The following is an 8,202-nucleotide window of genomic DNA, read 5'->3' on the forward strand; positions in this document are numbered from 1 at the left end:
GTTTAATTTTTTACTTACTTGGGCATATGAATTTATTTGATCTATTTTCTAATTATATTATATAATAAAAAATATTGCAAACAAATACTGTTAATGCTTGAATTTAGGAAACACGCTAATGAATACACCTACAACACCCAAAAATTTGCCCTAATATAAAACCTAAGCAAAAGAAAGTTCTCCCCAAATTGATTTATGTGGTGGGCTGATATCCAGTGAAATGATCATAATATAAATAAAATTCGCAGGTGGTTGGCATTTACATTTTACAGCTTTGTTGTTAAATCAAAAACTGATACCCACAAATGATTATTGCAATACAGATGGAAATTTTTATGATTATTATATTCACAATAAATCTACCGATCGAGTGTTCAACAAAAACAACACAAGAAATCAGATGATGGTCAAGAAAAAGAAATGAGTTTTTATGAATCAGTTCTGTTGGTTGGCTCTCCATTGTTGCTGGTAGAGGTAGAGCCAAAAGATGAAATGAGGGATGATATGGAAAGTTTCAACGGAGGAGCAAGATAAGCTGCTACAGGCATTTCTGGTGGAAGGATAGGCAGGGGAGCCTCAGAACTAAGCAGCACATTAATCACCTGCCGTACCGAAGGACGAAATTTGTAGTCAGGATGCACACACCACAGACCGACAATCATCAATCTTTCCATTTCCTTTTCATCAAAATCTCTGCATAGTTTAGGATCAGCAGCTTCAAGAAGTTTTCCAATTCCATACAATTCCCAAACCCACTCTACTATTCTTGTTTGGCCTTCTTCGAGTAATGGTTCAACGGCTCTTCTTCCACAAGCTATTTCCAAAGCAACAACTCCAAAACCATAAATATCTGATTCTTTGCTAGCTTTCCCAGATGTGAAACATTCAGGAGCCATGTAGCCCATTGTTCCTGCTAAAACTGTGGTCTGAAATCCTTTAGCATGGTCTACAAGCCTAGCTAACCCAAAATCCCCAAGCTTTGCGTTAAAATTTGAATCCAACATGATGTTGCTCGATTTGATATCCCTGTGGAGGACACATTGATCGCCTTCTTCGTGCAGATACAGTAATGCAGAAGCCAAGCATTGAGCAATTCTGTACCTGACCTCCCATGTCAGCAAGCTTTTGCCTTTGAAAAGGTGAGAATCTAAGCTGCCATTAGGCATGAACTCATATGCAAGTAGGAGTTCCTTTTCATGGCACCAACCAATAAGCTTCACCAAATTCCTATGCCTCATTCGGCTAATAATCTTCACTTCTGCCGCATATTCTTTGATACCTTGTTTAGACTGTCTCGATACCCTCTTAACAGCAACATAGGAGTTGAGTTCCTTGAGAAAACCTCTATGAACTGGGCCAAATCCTCCTTTGCCAAGCATCTCTGCCTCAGAAAAATTATTTGTTGCATTAGCCAATTCCTTATAAGAAAAATTTCTGGGTCCTGTGTCACTCTTGAAATCATCACCTAATGAAACATCGAAGACGGGATCAATCGTTCTCGCTTCTTTCCCTCTCTGTCCCCTCTTTTTCCATGAACAATATAAGGCGACGCCTACTGTGACAATGATCAAAGCACATCCTGCCACTGCAAAGCCTACCAGCATTCCTGTTTTAGAATTTCTGCTTTCTTTTGGAAGTACGGGATTTGGATCTGCCGATTGATTATTCGGGGGGGCACCTACGACTTGTTCAATTACTGAACTTGAGAACCCCCATGATATAACTCTGTTTATCTCATAGGAACGCCCAGTACTGGCAGATGTTAGAAGAAAGAATACAAGTAATGAAGAAAAGGATTGTGTATTTGTCTGTGTCTCATTTACAGAGATATTACATCTATTTATACATGAGAATATGAACTAATTTGGACAAGAATAATAATTGCTATAATTATGCTACACAAATCTCCTATAATCATGCTGATTGCTGTAATTATGTTACACAAATCTCCTATAATTATGCTGATTGTCAGAATTATGCTAACACCCCCTCAAACTCAAGGTGGTAGCACAAAGCCAACTTGAGTTTGCTTAAGAGATCCCTGAAGCGGCGGAGGATGCGTTTTGGTGAATATATCAGCGGTTTGGCTGACAGAGGAGATAGGAATCAAACATATGGTGCCATGAGCAACATGATGACGTACAAAATGACAATCAATTTCGATGTGTTTGGTACGCTCATGAAATACATCATTATGAGAAATCTGTATGGCACTTCTATTATCGCAATGAAGTATTGTGGCAGAAGAATGAGTGACACCCAAATGAGTTAATAACCACCGTAACCAAAGTAATTCATGTAGCATCGGAAGAGCACGATATTCAGATTCTGTGCTAGAACGTGCAACAACAGTTTGCTTTTTGCTACGCCAAGAGATAAGAGAATTACCCAAGAAGAAACAATAACCAGTTGTAGAGCGACGATCTGTCAGATCACCAGCCCAATCAGCATCAGAGTAGCCAGATAATACTAGGGAGGAGGTAGCGGAAAAGTGCAAACCATGAAAAAGAGTGCCTTTGATATAACGAAGGATCTGGCATCGCAGAGAAATGAGTTGAGCGAGGAGCGGACATAAACCGGCCGACGGATGAACAAAGATATGAAATATCATGTCGAGTAACTGTGAGATAAACAAGACTCCCGACAAGCTGTCGATATAAAGTAGGATCATCAAGAGGAGTGCCATCAAGAGGTGTAAGTTTGCAATTGAGCTCCAATGGGGTTGATACTGTTTTGCTATCAGTGATGCCTGCTCGAGAAAGTAAGTCGGATGCATACTTGGCTTGAGATAGATAATAGCCATCAGAATTTTGAGAAACTTCAAGGCCCAAAAAATAGCTGAGAGAACCCAGGTCTTTCATTTCAAAATGTTGATTGAGATAATGTTGTAACTCTAAAATACCGGATGAATCATCTCCGTTATTATCATATCATCAACATAAAGCGTGAGAAGAACAATACCACCGCTACTCGACGAGTGAATAATGCGTAATCATGTGGACTAGAGAAAACCAAGTTGAGCAAGAGTGGAACTAAATTTGGCAAACCAGGCCCTGGGAGCTTGTTTTAATCCATATTAGGCTCGCCGAAGTTTGCATACCTGATGAGGAGAATGAGACCGAGGAGGATGATGCATATAACCCTCGTCTATTAAATCACCATGAAGAAAAGCATTTTTAACATCCATCCGAAAAGTTTCCATTTACGAACTGCAGCAATAGCTAAGAGATCGCGAATAGATGTTAATCGGGCCATGGAGCAACAGTTTCCTCATAGTCGATACCATACTCTTGCGTGTACCCTTTGGCTACTAAGCGAGCTTTGTAGCGTTCAATAGTTCCATCAGAACGGGTCTTGATTTTGTAAATCCATTTGCAACCAATAGGAGTCTTGTTTGGTGGAAGATCAACTAAATCCCAAGTATGAGTGTTCTCTAAAGCCCAAGTTCATCACCATAGCTTGTCGCCAAAGAGGGTCGATTGCCTCACGATAAGAATGAGGCTCATGAAGGGTTGCAATAGTAGAGTAACAATGAAAATCGTAAAGATAATGAGGAGTTTCTCTTACACGGGTAGAACGACGAAGAGTAGTGCTAGGAGGAGATGCAGCGCAGTAATCGGATCAACAATCGTGCCGATTCAACAAAGGTGTAGTTGGGCTAATATTGAGCACATCACAATCACTGGATCAGACTTGGAAACAACTCTTTGGAGGAGTCAAGAAAATAGAGAGTCGATTGACAGAGTGATGAAATTTGGAAAGAGAAGAGAACATAGTATTTTCCCAAAAGGTAACATGACGAGAGATGCGTAACTTATTAGAAACAGGATCCCAACAACGATACCCTTTGTGTTCAATGCCATAACCAAGAAAACAACATAGACGAGCACGGGGTTCTAATTTGGTATGTTCATGAGGTTGTAAAAGAACAAAAGAAACACATCCAAAAGGTTTAAGGATGGAATAGTCAGGAGGTTGTCCAAACAATTTTTCAAAAGGAGATAAATTATGAAGAACCAAGGTAGGAAGACGATTAATAACATAAACAGCATGAAAAGCTGCTTCTCCCCAAAATTTTTCTGGACATGAGGCAGAAAGAAGAAGAGTACGCATGTAATCAAGAATATGGCGATGCTTGCGTTCGCTCGCCATTCTGTTGAGAGTTGTGAGGTAATGAACGTTGAACAACGGTGCCTTGTTGACTAAGAAATCAAGCAAAGAAGAATCCCGATATTCCATGGCATTGTCTGTTCGGAGAATTTTAATGTCACAAGAGAACTGAGTTTTAATCATTTTTGCAAATGTGATGTAAATTTGTGATAACTCAGATCGATGTTTCAAAAAAATATATCCAAGTAAACCGAGAATAATCATCAATAAATATTACAAAATAACGAAAACCATTTATTGAAGAAATAGGAGAAGGACCCCAAATGTCAGAATGAATTAAACCAAAAGGAGTGTCTGAAGTAGTATTATTATGGGAAAAGATAATGCAAGGTTGTTTTGCAAGCTGACAATATAAACAATTAAATGACTCAAACTTAGTAGATCTTAATAATGCACGAGATATTAAAGGTTGAATTTTAATGTCAGATGCATGACCAAGACGAAGATGCCATTGGTGAATGGAGGAATTAGGGATTGTAGCTGCAGACACAAATCTCTGAGGAAGATGTAAAGATGTAAGCTCAAATAATCGACCCACTCTGCGACCCTCCCCAAGAATCATGTCCGTTTGTGGATCCTGCACTGGACACCATGGTGAGAAAAATAACATTTAGTCCTTTTTCACACAACCGACCAATGTAAATAAGATTGAGTGCCAAATTAGGGATATAATAGGTGTCGTGAGATGAAGATTTGAGGTAGACACATGACCAAGATGTGTGATGTTTATTTTAGTACCTTTTGCAGTATGGATTGGTGGTAAGGAAGATACAGGTTTTGCATAAGACAAGAATTTAAGATTAGTGGTCATATGATTACAACATGCAGAGTCTAAAAGCCAATAAGAATTACCCGGAGTGGCAGACATGGCAGCAGGAGAATTAGAAGAGATAACTGTTTGAATAGTGCCTCAAGATCACTCATGGTGATGGCGAGAGAGCCCTCGAGCAAGAACAAAGAAGTGACAGAGGAAGATCCGTGCTTTGAGACATTCTTGATTTAGAATGCCCTCCTTTTGATCTTGGAGGGCGTGTGGGACAATGTTCAAGAATATGACCGTAACCATGACAATATCTCGCATTTTATGGTAGGACAATATGCAAAAGCATGACCAATTTGATTACAATTCTTACAGAGTTGATTGCCAGATTTCTGATGTAAGGATCGAATAGTTGCAAGAGCAGTTTCAAATTGAGGAGTTTTATCCAAACTGAGACGAGTCTCTTCAAAAATAATTTCTTGAATAGCGCTTTCCAATGATGGGAGTGGATTTCGATGTAGCAGGGACGCTCGAACGGCCTCATATTCTGATCGAAGAGCCATTAGAACTTGAATGAGATGAAGATGATCTTCACTGATTTTGGCCTGAGATATTTGATTCCAAATGGGTTGGACCTGGGTAAGAAAATCATTCACAGATTGACCTGCTTCTTGTTTCAGATTATGAAGAGTAGTCAACAACTGATAATAGTGGGCAATTCCAGTGGTCTCGATATCGATTAGCCAAAAATCCTGCATTTCTTTTGCGAGTCATAATTAGCAACTGGATGTGGATGGACGAGACAGAGGTATTGCGAAACCAGGTGATGATCTGATGATTTTTACTATCCCAATCCTCAAGACGGTCAGCAAATTTTGCATCAGTTTCATCGTTCTCTCTTGTCGGCGTAGTGATATCTCCGGTAACAATACGCCAAAGCTTGCGACCTATCAAAAAACTTTTCATTCCTTGAACCCAAAGATTATAGTTGGAACCAATCGGAATCATGCAATAGGTTTTGAAATATCAGATTTCTCCATTGATAACAAGATGAGGAGAAAAAAAAATGGTATAATAATAGGTATGAAAGAATGAACCAGAACAGGTTGTAGAGAGAGCAGAGAGACCCCAAAAAACTAGAAATAAAAGTTTTATGGCTCTGATACCATGTTAGAAGAAAGAATACAAGTAATGAAGAAAAGGATTGTGTATTTGTCTGTGTCTCATTTACAGAGATATTACATCTATTTATACATGAGAATATGAACTAATTTGGACAAGAATAATAATTGCTATAATTATGCTACACAAATCTCCTATAATCATGCTGATTGCTGTAATTATGTTACACAAATCTCCTATAATTATGCTGATTGCTGTAATTATGCTAACAGCAGAGAAGCCAAAAGTAACCCATTCAGGTAAATGCATAGCCATATCCACCTCCGCTGATATAGTATCTTGCATAATTGAATCATCATCAATATAAGTGTACATGACATCCAAAATTTTGTTTCTTGAATCGTAGCTAATCGAAACATCTGTTATGTTTCCTTCCATCACATTGCTTTGCCATGGCACGGTATTAACGGATTTCATAGACCTGACATTGATACCTATATGATCATTATACCAAGGATCCCAGACATTACGATAGGTATCAAACTCCACGGCAACGAAATGGTTTTCTGTGTAGTTTGATACATGAATGAGACTGTCATTGATGGATAGACCAAGACCACCACCACATACCAAGTCAAGAGGAACTCTTGAGCCATTAGGGGACAGGAAAAATGCTAGCCCATCGCCATAGTTGGAGTCGCCACCTGAGTTTATAATAAAGGAGAAATTGGTACTGAAATTGGAAAGAGTTCCTGATGCCTTGTCCCAAAGATGCAGTGGTTTTATGTATGTGGCTCGACCAACACTTCCACCTGGACCCAGATCACGCTGGTTTCTGGTGAGTTCAATACCTACACTGCTGACACTAGCATCTTTCTCTGTGTAAATTTCAGGATGATTTGAATCAAAGCTGGGAAAGTTGAAGCTTAACGAAGCTGCAGATGGACTAAAAATTGTAGGAAACAAGAAAATGGCAAGGAAGAAACTAAGAGAAGAAATGTTTGGTGACCGTGAACACCGAAAAGCCATGGCTAGGATTTGGGAGAGAGCGGGTAGAAATTGGCAGGCCTGTAAATTAATTCTTGTTAGTTGTAACATGTATCACTCGATGTTTAGCAGAAACAACTAAATATTTTACAGTAGCCTTGCTTTGTAGTTCCAAATCCAGCATTTTCTGGGATACATTATGTGTCCTATGTGTTGTGGTGCCGGCTATACTATTATAATCATTATTATTTCGATAGGAAATATGATTTTTTTAATATATATATATTGGCATTTGAAGTGCTTAAAAAAATTCCATTTTTTAATAAAATAATTTTTTCAAAGAGAATGTTAATTTTTAATTTTTTATAATTTTATTAAAATGTAAAAAAAAAAAAAAACTATATGCATCAATTATCTCAAATAATTGCAGCTGGTTTGAAATAGATCTGATTTTAATTTACTTAAATAAATAAATAAATAACAATAAAGACATGATAAAACAATGAAACCAAAATGGTCATTTTTGGCCTAATATAAAAAAATAATAAAAAAAAGTTTCTAAATATTGTCATCCTCTGCAGAGCAGGCTTGTTTTTTAGCGAACCATTATTATAATAGGATCTTGATTTGGCTGTTTAATTACTTCCAACTTCCAGGAAACTAGGTAGATAAAGATAATAATTCTTAACAAAAAAAAAAAATCCTAGGTAGATAATCCCTATATATAAACTAATTAATATACATTTGAGCTTTGGATCCATAACACTTGAACTAGGCAACAATGAATGCAATCTGAGTCCATAACACTCTGGCAATTAGAGAGATGGAGAGGAAAGGAGACTGAACTAAACTTGCTTGTCTGAATTAGTTGGATGTTTTTATATAAATTTTTTTAAAATTTTTTAATTGATAAAATTTTTTACTTATAAAAAAATAAAATTAAAAAGAAAAACTCCTAATTTTAAAAAAATATAATAAACTCTGTTATCCCCGCCAGACTCACTTCTTATCATTTTGCTTTTCTACCATTTAAAAACTATATATATATATATATATATATATATATATATATATTAAGACTCGACTGATATTCATATTTAAAATTTCACAAAAATGGAAAACGACTCTAGTAGTTAAGATTATGCATGGTTTTTATATCCCAA

The 8,202-nt window shown here is 37.3% G+C and overlaps 1 pseudogene; it reads right to left on the reverse strand.

Moving 5' to 3' along the window:
* Positions 1-407: 407 nt before the first annotated feature.
* On the reverse strand, positions 408-7,259 carry LOC131182049 (L-type lectin-domain containing receptor kinase IX.1-like; annotated as a pseudogene).
* Between the last annotated feature and the right edge of the window lie 943 nt (positions 7,260-8,202).

This window comes from Hevea brasiliensis, chromosome 8 (assembly GCF_030052815.1).
Source record: "Hevea brasiliensis isolate MT/VB/25A 57/8 chromosome 8, ASM3005281v1, whole genome shotgun sequence".
NCBI classification, from domain to species: Eukaryota; Viridiplantae; Streptophyta; class Magnoliopsida; order Malpighiales; family Euphorbiaceae; genus Hevea; species Hevea brasiliensis.